Below are 14,028 nucleotides of genomic sequence, written 5' to 3' on the forward strand. Positions count from 1 at the left end.
ATTTTTGCAATCCTTGCTCATTTTGTGGGAGCAGACCCAGAGAAAAAAGGAAGAATCTCACTATGATACACAAAGAATCAGATCGTGTAGAAAATAAAAATCGCATGCATTAAAAGATTTTCATCAAAACGGATTAATCCCAGGGAATGTAGTTTGAAACAATTGGAAGATGACTTGAATTTAGCCTAAGGAGAAGTCACAGTAGTTTCACCATATCTGATCCAGTAAAGTAATACCCTCTGGAGGTTATACTCGATCCATAATCACACTGCTTTTCAAACTTGGCAACTATGCCTTTGGAACCACCATATAATGACGCACATATTAGAAATCTGCTGCAGAATTAGTTTTGCTGAGATTAATGTTAAGATGCAAGACGTTCGATAAGGTTCCCCATAATAGGCAAATGTACAAAATGCGGAGGAATGGAATTGTGGGAGATATAGCAGTTTGGATCGGAAATTGGCTTGCTGAAAGAAGACAGAGGGTGGTAGTTGATGGGAGATGTTCATCCTGGAGACCAGTTACCGCAAGGGTCGGTGTTGGGTCCACTGCTGTTTGTCATTTTTATAAATGACCTGAATGAGGGCGTAGAAGGATGGGTTAGTAAATTTGCAGATGACACTAAGGTCGGTAGAGTTGTGGATAGTGACAAAGGATGCTGTAGGTTGCAGAGAGACATAGGTAAGCTGCAGAGCTGGGCTGAGAGGTGGCAAATGGAGTTTAATGCAGACAAGTGTGAGGTGATGCACTTTGGTAGGAGTGACAGGAAGGCAAAGTACAGGGCTAAAGGTAAGATTCTTAGCAGTGGTGTCCATGTACACAGATCCTTGAAAGTTGTACACAGATCCTTCAAAGTTGCCACCCAGGTTGACAGGGTTGTTAAGAAGGCACACAGTGTTTTAGCTTTTATTAATAGAAGGATCGAGTTCCGGAACCAAGAGGTTATGGTGAAGCTGTACAAAACTCTGGTACGGCCGCACTTGGAGTATTGTGTACAGTTCTGGTCACCGCATTATAAAGGAGGATGTGGAAACTTTGGAAAGGGTGCAGAGGAGATTTACTAGGATGTTGCCTGGTATGGAGGGAAGGTATTACAAGGAAAGGCTGAGGGACTTGAGGCTGTTTTCATTAGAGAGAAGAAGGTTGAGAGGTGACTTAATTGAAACATATAAAATAATCAGAGGGTTAGATAGGGTGGATAGGGAGAGCCTTTTTCCTAGGATGGTGACGGCGAGCACGAGGGGGCATAGCTTTAAATTGAGGGGTGAAAGATATAGGACAGATGTCAGAGGTAGTTTCTTTACTCAGAGAGTAGCAAGGGTATGGAACGCTTTGCCTGCAACGGTAGTAGATTCACCAACTTTAGATACATTTAAGTCGTCATTGGACAAGCATATGGACGTACACGGTATAGTGTAGGTTAGATGGGCTTGAGATCGGTATGACAGGTCGGCACAACATCGAGGGCCGAAGGGCCTGTACTGTGCTGTAATATTCTATGTTCTATGTTCTATGTCAGAGATCTGTCAATTGTGCACTTAATTTCTAAGCATGAAGTATAACTATCCTTGTTTTCAACACAAATGGAAGCAAATACATAAATAACTTTAAATATGAAATGCAGCATCACTGATGGATTGGTAAATCCCAAGGCCTTAGCTGCCAACTAAATCCTGATACATGTTCCATCTAAGACATGACGACCATGTGATTTAATTGAAGTATCTTATTTGCCTTTCATCAATTTTAAAGTCATTCTCTATAAACTCCTCAGATCAAGTGGTGAGCCAGCTGCAATCTCAAATTTGACAAAAGACTCAAATCTAGAAATGGCAAAAGTCATTCTTGCACATAACTGCCACAATTTCATTTTATTTTTGCAGTTGAAGTTAGAGTTGGGAGGGATTGCAGGGCAGCTGGGCTGTTGGAATTATTTGCCACAACTTTGAACATGCATAATACATCAGTGTAACAATTTTATACATCGCATGCCAATAGTTACAGTGGAATGTATCAAATGTTGGCACTTCATTATAGCAGCACCCCTGCCCCTGCCCCCACCCCCACCCCCACCCCGATCAAGAAGGATATTCTCATGGGATACTCCAAACATAAACTACCCTATTTTGAATAAAGCCAATAAAGAAATGCTGAGGGTACGGCCAAAGTCAAGAGTCAAAATACACGACTAACAACGTCTGCAAGAGGAAGATGTCACTAAGTTAAACAAATCAAGATTTCATCTAGAACCAGCAGTTGTTAGCCAGAGGTCAGCAGCCCTCTGTGCTCAGCACAGCCACATACATGGCATTGGCTGCTGCGATAAAGGTCGGTGACTTGTGGGCAGACGTTTCCAGAAGCAAAATGCCTAAGATAATCTCACTGAAAGTGGAATTGGGTTCAAGGAGCTAGATAGCCTATACTTGTTCCTATATTCCACTTGGAAGGCATTAAGGAAATAGTGTGCAAGTGGAAGATGGATTTTTGTGCAAATGCTGGGATCTTGGATTTAAAGCACTATTGCAATCTGATCTTGTTGAAATTGGCAATGGACCCAGAACTATCAGACACAACTTAAAAAGACAAATGTTCGGCTCTGATGCAAGACCACCACAAAGCCACACAGAATTCCCAAATAAAGACCACTGAGAACAAACAAAAATGCAGGTCCTAACAGTACATAAGTTTCCAATGCTCACTACCAACCAGTGCCATGAGGCTTCAGACAGTTTCGGGGTGTATTACAATCTAAAACAAAACAAAATGCACTCTACTATCATTGTTTTTAAGGCCCTGATTGACATCCATAATAGAATTTTGTGTCCAGTTTTTGCTACCTCACAACTCTTGATACAGAAATCTCATTTTGAAAACGTTAGCTTTCTTCATTCAAGTGAGCATGAATTTTTATCTACTTCAGAGAATCCCTATAGCACAGGAAGAGGCCATTCAGCCCATCGTCTCTGCACTGATCCTGCAAAGAGCATCCCAACCAGACCCACAATCTCCACATCTACCATGGCTAATCCACCTAGTCTGCAGATCCTGGACACTTTTGGGCAATTTAGCATGGCCAGACCACCTAATGTGTACATCTTTGGACTGTGGGCCACTGCGCCACCCTCTTGTTGAGTCTTGATTAAAACCAAACAACTTCTCTGGTGCTGAAAATTAACAAGGGTGCAGATGCATTCATTTCAATGTTAACTAATGAAAATTTAAAATTAAAATTACTTTTTGTTTTCTTATCTCTTTATGCCAGCTCTTTAATTTTGTTTTCTGTACATTATGTGCAATTAAATATTCCACCCCATATGTCCTGCTTAAACTGTGTGCCCCAGTTAATATGCTTCAATCTGTCTGGTTGAAGAGAAGTGCTGATGTTTGTCCTGTTCACGGTGACCTTGGATCATCTACAGTGTTTTTCACATTGCTTTGATTGACTGATCAGTGTATAAACATCTCCATGGCTGTTTTGAGGGTAAAACTATACGTAATAGGTGGTGAGTGCCATTCAATTGCTGATGACCACAAAATCTTAATGAATATTTTTCTAAGATCAGAGATGGAAGCCAAGCCAAATATTGTGACAATATGTGCTGAGCTTTTCCAGCAACTTCTGTCTTTGTGCCTGATTTACAGCATCCGCAGTTCTTTCAGTTTTTATGGTGACAAGATCCTCCTTTAATATCTTAGAACCCGCGAGAGGCCTTATCCTTTATCTACAATAAAAGCAATTCATGAAACAATGTCATGACATTAGACACCTGCATTTTTCACAAATTTTCACTCAAATTTCTACCGTTTACACTTAGAGCATCTTTTCCTGTAAAACAGTAAGCGAGATGAAAGCACAACCTTGTCAAGTCCTCAGACATGAAGAAAACTCCCAAGATATCTCCAGTGTTAGATGTTATTCGTATTGATGCAAATAGAAAACATGGTTACCAAATGGAGATGGATTTTCAGTACAATTTCACTTACCTCAATATTAATTGTTTTTCCCTTTAACTGAATATTGAACTTGAATTTTTTTATTTATTTCCAATTTTTTATTGATTCTACAACCTCACCAAGCTACTGACAAACTGGTACTTAAATACACCTATTTTCCTAATCAGCTTCAATATTTTCCATCAAAACAAATTTTCAACATCTCTACAATGAATTTGTTATAAAAATGACAGCACATAGATTTTAAAATGTCACAATCGCACCCAACAGTCCCATTATAGATTACTCATGTCAGAAAATCTAAATTCTATGAAGTGACCTTCTAAGTTATTAGCAATAAACAAACATGAATGCATTCCAGGTAGTTTACTTAGAGTAACTGGAATACATGCTCAACAGCCAATGAGTAATGGTACAATATGATTGCAGTGACATTTGTCATTTTTAAGAAAATTTCTGAAACTAACTTCACAAATTATTCAAAAGAAATGAGCATTTCATTGAAACCAACACATCATCCTTGGTTAAAAAGAAATAAAAAGAATACACAAAATTATTTGCAGATACATATTAACAATTGCTATTTTTTGTTGCTAAAAATTGCAAGTTTAAATCTCGTATACACGGCTATTTTCCTCACCTTCAAATTATGCACATAGCATGCACTTTCAACTAATAGGATGATAGTCTAAAACTCTCTCCAATTATTTAAATAACCTATATAGTAAAATTCAGCTAATCAGGAGAACAGCAATTTTCGCTAATCACTAGACTGCTACCTAAATATTTCCCCATTTATTCTGCCTTATCATGATGAAAGTGATATATAGACAGAAAATGTAGAATATGACTTGACAAGTTCTGCTATCTGCATTTTACTTAAGAGCGCTGCATATTCAAATTTTTTGACAACTATTTTACTTGAATTGTTCAACTTCAGTTGGAATTTCTGGTGAAACAAATTTGCAATCCTTCAGAAGATTCATTAAATTTAGTTAATGAGAAGCTTTGATGTCACCTTTAAAAATGTAATTTTATCTACCTCAGGTAAAATGTAAGCTATCCAAATCTAAATTTTGAGCTGATAGGAAAGTATACTGGTTGAAAAAGAGTCCATACTCATGTAACCATTGTTCAGCCTTGCTACAGCAATTTGAAAACAATTAGAGGAGTCACACAGATTGTAACCATGGGCACTCACATACACTTGGTCAAAAATGCAAGCACCATGTCACCCTGATTTGATGCCTTAGTACTTTCATACAAGATTGAGGTTGATGAATAACATGGTCTTGCAAGCACACAACCTGTGACTGACTGAGGAAATGAAAGATTAGAAAGAGATGGAAGTGGATTATTGCAGAAAATAACTTAACCTTTTGGCTACTGAAAGGAAAATTCATTCTTTGAAATTTCAAGTGCTCTCTGTAAAAATGATTGTTAATTTCTCAATTGTCATGAACAGAAAATATAATGTGCTTATCCATGCTATTTAAGTAAATCCAACTTGCATGTAATTTTCAACATAACACTTAAACATTTATATAACAGTTTTAAAAAGATTGGCAAGTATATTGACAGTGGAATAAAAATGCACATGAATAAAATCAAAAGATGCAGTACAGAGCTAACTTGTTAAATATGTAAAACGCTGCTAAACATTCATGACAGCAATAGCTCATTTGTCTCCTGAACAAGACAAAATTATAATGATCATGTTCTAACACTGGAGATTCAAAGCATTTAACTCTCCCCCTGAACACTTCCACATATTCCAATATACCACTGAGTGAGATGGACTAGTAAAGTATTTACCTCTTCATTTAAAAGGAAAGGTTAAGTTGAAGCAGGCTTGTACAACTTATCTGGAAGCTTTGATTACCTCTTTGAGAGGCCCCAAGTCCTTCCTTCCCACTCCTCCTTCAAAGATTGCTTTAAAAGACTTGCTCTTTATATTCTTTAGCACCACCAATGCTTACTACTCCCATCCTAATCACCTTAACTTCTCATGCATAGCTGGATTGTTCCTCTTTCTGCTGGCCTTCAAAGAGCTTAAAAGAATATTGGGATCCAACCTGCTGTTTTGCTGCAAAATTTAGTGTGTTTCATTTCATCTTCACTCCTCCTTTTTGCTCTTAATGCCAGGAAATTTCTTTTAAGTATTTGGTTTTACACAACTGATAATCAGAAACATCTGCAGAAGGAAACCACATCCTGTGTATCTGATTTGGTTGTACCATTTGTAATTGTACACTGGGTAGGAAAATTTTGTAAGAACAGGGCCAATAAATTCTCTTCCTTCAACCCAAGCCCACTTGAACAACCCTAAATAATGAACTGAGTAAACACACCATAGAATACATGTCTGGTGACACAATAAGTCCTAGTGTAACTTAACGACTATTAACAAGTCCTCAGGGCATCACATAATTCTAAGACAATTCAACCTGTACATTAATAATTTGGTAAATGGGATTACATTAATTTGCTACTGCAACATTCAAGGTCATAAACAACCTATTATTGCATTCCTAATTATGCTTCACCATCATGGTCAGTCATAAATGCTGACACTATCTAATGCAGAGATAATGGGAACTGCAGATGCTGGAGAATTCCAAGATAATAAAATGTGAGGCTGGATGAACACAGCAGGCCAAGCAGCATCTCAGGAGCACAAAAGCTGACGTTTCGGGCCTAGACCCTTCATCAGAGAGGGGGATGGGGAGAGGGAACTGGAATAAATAGGGAGGGGGGGGGAGGCGGACCGAAGATGGAGAGTAAAGAAGATAGGTGGAGAGAGTATAGGTGGGGAGGTAGGGAGGGGATAGGTCAGTCCAGGGAAGACGGGCAGGTCAAGGAGGTGGGATGAGGTTAGTAGATAGCTGGGGGTGCGGCTTGGGGTGGGAGGAAGGGATGGGTGAGAGGAAGAACCGGTTAGGGAGGCAGAGACAGGTTGGACTGGTTTTGGGATGCAGTGGGTGGGGGGGGGAAGAGCTGGGCTGTTTGTGTGGTGCAGTGGGGGGAGGGGACGAACTGGGCTGGTTTAGGGATGCAGTAGGGGAAGGGGAGATTTTGAAACTGGTGAAGTCCACATTGATACCATATGGCTGCAGGGTTCCCAGGCGGAATATGAGTTGCTGTTCCTGCAACCTTCGGGTGGCATCATTGTGGCAGTGCAGGAGGCCCATGATGGACATGTCATCTAGAGAATGGGAGGGGGTGTGGAAATGGTTTGCGACTGGGAGGTGCAGTTGTTTGTTGCGAACTGAGCAGAGGTGTTCTGCAAAGCGGTCCCCAAGCCTCCGCTTGGTTTCCCCAATGTAGAGGAAGCCGCGCCGGGTACAGTGGACGTCCATCATGGCATGTCCATCATGGGCCTCCTGCACTGCCACAATGATGCCACCCGAAGGTTGCAGGAACAGCAACTCATATTCCGCCTGGGAACCCTGCAGCCATATGGTATCAATGTGGACTTCACCAGTTTCAAAATCTCCCCTTCCCCCACCGCATCCCAAAACCAGCCCAGTTCGTCCCCTCCCCCCACTGCACCACACAACCAGCCCAGCTCTTCCCCCCCACCCACTGCATCCCAAAACCAGTCCAACCTGTCTCTGCCTCCCTAACCGGTTCTTCCTCTCACCCATCCCTTCCTCCCACCCCAAGCCGCACCCCCAGCTACCTACTAACCTCATCCCACCTCCTTGACCTGCCCGTCTTCCCTGGACTGACCTATCCCCTCCCTACCTCCCCACCTACACTCTCTCCACCTATCTTCTTTACTCTCCATCTTCGGTCCGCCTCCCCCTCTCTCCCTATTTATTCCAGTTCCCTCTCCCCATCCCCCTCTCTGATGAACTATCTAATGCACATGTTTCCACTGCAAAATTAGACAAAGAAGTGCTGTGCTTGTGCAACTTTCTTCAGAACTAAGCTTCAGTAGATTCACCTTTAAAAACTGCGAACTGTTAATGCTCAGGCTGGTACAGCATTCAGATATTCAGTCTAATGCTTGTTATACAAACAATTTAAGCTTTGGAATATTAAATTTTAAGGTGGTTCTGGAAAATCTATTTAATAATAAAAGCCAATAATGAGATATTTGCGTGGAACTTTAAAAGCTTCAGTTAATTAATATTATAAACAAACAAACCCGAAATGATGGTAATACTCAGCATGTCTAACAGCTTCAGTGGAGAGAGAAGCAGATGCTGCTAGAACTGCTGAGCATTTTCAGCTACTTCCGTGTTTATTTCTGAATTCCAGCACCCAGTCTTTTGCTTTAAACTTTGCTACATTTTTATAAAAACGTTTTTAAAAGTGCAGGCATGGCCTTCATGATAATAAAGGCAGGTGATCATTGGTTTAAGATCTACATTTGACAAAACTTAAAATGCCTAAGTATAAATTCTGAACCAACAGACAGACTGGTTGAGAAAGAGTTCATTCCTATGTAAGCCACCTGCATTGCTGTATCAAAACTATGTGGGAATAACGAAACTAGACTGATCACTGGTCTCTAAATATTAACACAGCTTTTTCTCCACAGATGCTGCCAAAGCTGGTGAGCTTTTCCAATAATTTCTGCTCTGCTTTTGGGTTTGAGCATTAAATCTCATTTGTATTCCAATATTTAGCTATGTTGGCAATCTTCGAAGGAAAACATTATACCCATGTGCCATCCACCTGCAGATATTTGAAGAGCAGGTGTTGCTTTTGGTTTTCTGGCCAGTATTATTCTTAGCCAACAATTAACAGAAACCAATTAAATGGCTATTCATTTTACAGTGACGTCACAATTCCCTGAATAAGCAAATGAGAAATTAGCTGGTGGAAATCACTGTTCCCAGCATCATCACAAATCTGAAAATTTGATTAAACCATCCAATTCTACCGAAGAGTCTGTTTGCAGGAATATGCACACCGTTTCCTTTTCTTAAAAAAATGTAAACCATTGACCTGGAAATTACTATTTTGCACTCAAAACCTTTCACCAATGGCAAGAAAGAAACTTGAAATGATATCTTATAATTTTATACTTTAAACTCTATGGTCTTTAAAAATCCCCATGTACATAGACAAGACACAACAATATAAATTTAAGGAGTAAAGAAGGTGAAGAGTCAGTGAAGCAGAGTTCTGGCTACAATCCAGATTATAGATGATGAATTCGTAGACAAAAGGAGACTGGAAGAACACAGCAAGCCAGGCAACATCTGGGGGAAAGGAGAAGTCGGCATTTGAGGAATTGCCTTTCTTCAGGACTGGACATGCAGTTAGGGGCAGTTGCCAGGTGAAGATGCTCAGCAAAACAGTCACCTAGTCTACGTTTGGTCTCATCAATGTACAGAAGGCCACATCAGGGCATTGGATGCTATAGATTAGGTTGGAGGAGATGTACGTGAAGCTCTGTTTAGGTGGTGACAGAAGTGGCGTGTGGGCAGGAGTTGCATCTTTTACAGTTACAGGGGTAGGTCCCGGGCGGGTGGGAATGGTTGGTGGGGAGTGTAGCACAAACTAAGGAGTGGTGAAGGAAATGGTCCTTGTGGAAGGCAGAGAAGGGTGAGGAGTTGAAGATATTCAGGGCTGTGGGGTTTAATTGGAGTAGGCAGAAGTGTTTGGGGATGATCCATTGGATGGTGGGGTGGAAAATGAGGACAAGGGGGATCATATCTTTATTATGTTGGGGCTGGGCATGGTTAAGAGCAGTGTAATTAGGAATGGAGGCGCCATGGTGGAGGGCTGTCTGGATGACGGGGTGTTTGGGGGGGGGGGGGGTGATTTAACTCTTTGATGAGGACACTAGGTTATGGACACATTGATTCTCAATCTTTTATTCAAAGAATGTAGATTGGCCTTTTCAGTATCTATAAGTGGTTTTCTCCACCCTTTAAAACTGCAGTAACTTACCCAGGAAATAAATCAACAAATTGTTACAATGCTGATCTCTCGTAAACACACTAAACTGGTGCTGTTTGAAAATCCACTTAAAGGTCTGCAACTGGGCAAAACTGCCCCAATACACACCTACAGAGACAACATGTCTAACATCCTACACCCACATAACCCCAAACTTCTTAAATAAAGCAACATTTTAGATAAATATCACAAGAAGCTCCTTTTCCTCAAAAATATACATCATCTACTGTCCCTTGTTTAAAGCAATACCTTTTTACATTTAAGTCTACAGATCAAAGTGTTTTTTTAAACAATTGTTTCTCTGATCTAGATGAAACAACCGAATGATTAAAATGATTAAAAGATTGAATCACTAAATGATAGATGGCTATTGCAGGGGAAAGGGAAGGTTGAAGCCAAATTTACTCAGAGATCCCATAAAGTAATACCCTCCTTATTTATCACCTGTCCTCTGTGTTCAAATTCAATTAAAAGCTCATTAAGTTACTCCAATTAACTCAACACTAGTTCAATAGTTCTCTGAAATTGAGAGGCTAGTAATAGTCTTCTCATCAGGACCAAATGAGAAATGTAGTGTATTGATAGAGTGTTTGCAACTTTGAACAAATTAACAACTTTCTGGTAGACGGTTTAAATAGTTCAGCGAACAAATCAGTTTGTTTCTTAAAAGAGGCCTTGAAGTCCACCAAAGACTGTTAGAACTTAGAACATAGAACAGTACAGCACAGAACACGCCCTTCGGCCCACGATGTTGTGCTGACCATTGATCCTCATGTATGCACCCTCAAATTTCTGTGACCCATATGCATGTCCAGCAGTCTCTTAAATGTCCCCAATGACCTTGCTTCCACAACTGCAGCTGGCAACGCATTCCATGCTCTCACAACTCTCTGTGTAAAGAACCCGCCTCTGACATCCCCTCTATACTTTCCTCCAACCAGAGAGATTTTCTAGGATTTTTCAACGGTTGTTTGTATGCCTGAGAATTATGCAGAATAAAACTGATACAATTTAGATTTATGTGACAAGACCTTTTAAATTACTGTTGGGGCCTTTGCAACATTTTTTTAAAAAATGCATAAAGGCCATCTCAGAAGTGAAATTTTCCACCTTTGAATGAAACATGTCCAAATTAACCTGGAACAGGATACCCAGTGAGCCCACTCCCATTACTTGATAATTGATAGGAACTTAATTACTCCTCATAGCACCTAAGACTACAGACGCAAACAAAGGAAGGCAGCACAACAGAGTCTCAAATGATTAAAAGTAACACAGTTATGTGGAAAAGCAGCAAGAATGAGGTTTTGAGATGAAAGACGCTGTAGTTTCATGAAATGGTAGTGGTGACCAAAAACACACAGAATAAACAAACTGGTTTCATTCAGAGCACAACTCTCCAGAGTTGTCAATTTTTGTTTTGCAATATTATTTCAACCAAAGGTCACCACTATCCTACAAGAAATAAATAACAAAGTCACTTGGCCATCATGCAATTCATTACTTCCAAATTCTCCTTTGCACAATTTCAATCGAAGTCCAAATCAAGATACAAACACTGTCGTCTTCATACATAAGAAGACCCCCATGACAAAGTTTCATCAGCACCAATCTTCTGCACTGCTAACCTTGTAAAGCATGTTTTCTCTGTTCCAAGTCCTGTTTAAATGCACTACTCCTACAACATGCATCTCCATCAAGATATAAAGCCAAGCCTGCTATCGCCAAGACAACAAAAACAGTTCATGTCCTATACATGCCCACAGAGTCGTCAAAGATATGTTGGGCAGACAGAGAACCCAAACCTCCTTCCTAAGTATTTCAATTTATCAGCAGTTATCACCCGAGTATAACAATAACTCAATCTACAAACTGCCATAATGGGTTACGTCAGTGCCCTGATAGAACTGCCAAAAAAAGTATCATGGCAACTCACAGCTGAGGTATACATTCCATCCCAATTTACACATGCACCGAGACACTAGCAAGAACAGGATTGGTGTCGGTTCTCATAGCTGACAGAGTTGGCCCTGCAGTAAAAAGAGGACATATGGTGGTGGGGTCTAAATTTCACTACATTTGGAAAACAACTGACAGAAAACATCGCCTTAAAATATCCTGAACTCGGCATTCTAGTTCCAAATCCTTCAGGATTTTCCAGATTCACGACAATGTTCAAAAGAATTCCACAAATTTACGTCTCTTTGTGTAGTTATGGAAGTAATGCTTCATTGAATATTTGATCTTCTAGTACCTCCCATCTTATTGCTTATTTTCATGTTAACTTTGAAAACACATCTGCGAAAGCCCAGAGCCACCTTCCAATGTACACTACATAGTATGTAGCACACTGGAATAATTGCAAGGTAGCACCTCAAATTTTGTTGCATTGTTTAGCAAATGATTTGTAAATGCATGCATCAAAAAATCACAGACACCCTCAGCAGGTAACTTGTATTAGAGAAGCACTGTTGCATCTGATGGGTTACCCATGTGTAACTGTATTACCAATACAAAGTGAGTGAAAAGACACTGCAATATCACAAAAATAGCAGCTTGCAAAATCAAACAACTAAGGCCTAAAAATATAACTGTTGAGGACTCAAGCACTTATGTTTTGATTAAAACAGGACAGCAAACTAACGACAGTAAGAAATAGTCAAGATTTTGAAAATTTGTCAGCAGCTTTCAAACAAAGGTTTCAAGAAAAGACAACATTTACATGGTTCCTTTCATGACTTCAAGGCGGCCCCAAATCTTTCACAGGCAAGTAAACACTTCTAAGTGCGCCCACTATGATAACGTTGGAAAATGCAGCAACTGAAGTCTACAATCACCAAAGCCCCCCTTATTAGCAACAGAAAGTCATTAGTTAAAATATTAAGCAACCTCAAGAAATTCATGTGCCACTAATGATATGCCAGATTAACATATACGCTTAAATATATTTCTTTTAAACTGATGCTTCAACTTATATTAATTATTTTTGTAAATTGGTTACAGTCTCAAGCCTGTTATGACTGCATGTTTCAGAATTTAGCCAATTTACAAATCAGCACTGGGGCCAAAGGCTAATTATTTGGTCAGAGAAATGCCTCATGTTTCATGTCACAGATAAACCAAACATTTTCATTTAAAATGAAATTTCCTGAGCATTTTAATGCTGTCAGTTAAATACAAATGTAAGAAATGAAGTAGGGTCTTGACCCGAAACATCAGCTTTCCTGTTCCTCTGATGCTGCCTGGCCTGCTGTGTTACTCAAGCTCCAGTCTGTGTTGTCGCTTATCTAAGAAATGAAGGCCTTCTTTTAAATACATACATCATTAGGCCCCAAACTGAAAATATTAGGCGTTCGAGCTTCAAAAGGGCAAACGCTACAGAATAGTAACACAAAATTAAACATTGGAATGCACAATCTCCACACTTTTTAAGGAGAAACTGTGTTGTGCAATAGAAATTCCTCAAGAACTATTGTGCAAGCATTGCAACAGCTGACGAACAAGATCTAGGGTGACCGTGCTAGAAAATATTTTCCCATAGGTGTTAAGCAAAATTTCAAACTTTTGGTTTAGCTGACATCATGATTAGGCAGCACTTCTGTCAAATTTCATGTCATAAAATCCATATCGTTTTAATGACTATTTAGTAGATGTCTTTTTAAATTTGTTTCATTATGTGCTAGGTGCCTTTGGATTAGGGTGAACTACAAATTCTATGCAGGGCGAAGATTGCTGAGTGGGGGAGAAAATAGTTGCCAAACGGTGCAGAAAAAGTCTGCAGAAATATATGGAAACCATTTAACAGACTGTTTTCTTTGCTCTGAAGGACTATAAAGAGTACAAATAAGTCTTGCGACAGATTATCGTCAACCTTAATTTAAGATTTTGTTCCATCTGTAGGAAATAAATGCATACTGGTTTTCAACTTGTCATCTGAAAGCTACATCAAGTTTATAGCTCATTGGCTCTTCTGGGTTCACAGAAATGGAAGCTCAACACTTAGCAGACCTAACCTTGCATCCAAATTATGAATCCTGGTGCAGCTTTATTAATACTAATAAATTTAACCCAGTGTCAAGTCTTATTAATTGGAGCCAAGCAAAAATGAAGGTCCTACAATCAACTAAAATACACTGAATTTGTATTCCTGTT

General features: G+C 39.7%; 1 protein-coding gene across 1 annotated transcript in view; it reads right to left on the bottom strand.

Annotated features, from left to right (window-relative positions):
- The window catches only part of rptor (regulatory associated protein of MTOR, complex 1), a 384,600-nt gene that overhangs the window by 241,558 nt on the left and 129,014 nt on the right, over positions 1–14,028 (bottom strand). The gene's annotated exons all lie outside the window — the stretch shown is intronic.

This window comes from Stegostoma tigrinum, chromosome 22 (assembly GCF_030684315.1).
Source record: "Stegostoma tigrinum isolate sSteTig4 chromosome 22, sSteTig4.hap1, whole genome shotgun sequence".
Classification (NCBI taxonomy): Eukaryota; Metazoa; Chordata; class Chondrichthyes; order Orectolobiformes; family Stegostomatidae; genus Stegostoma; species Stegostoma tigrinum.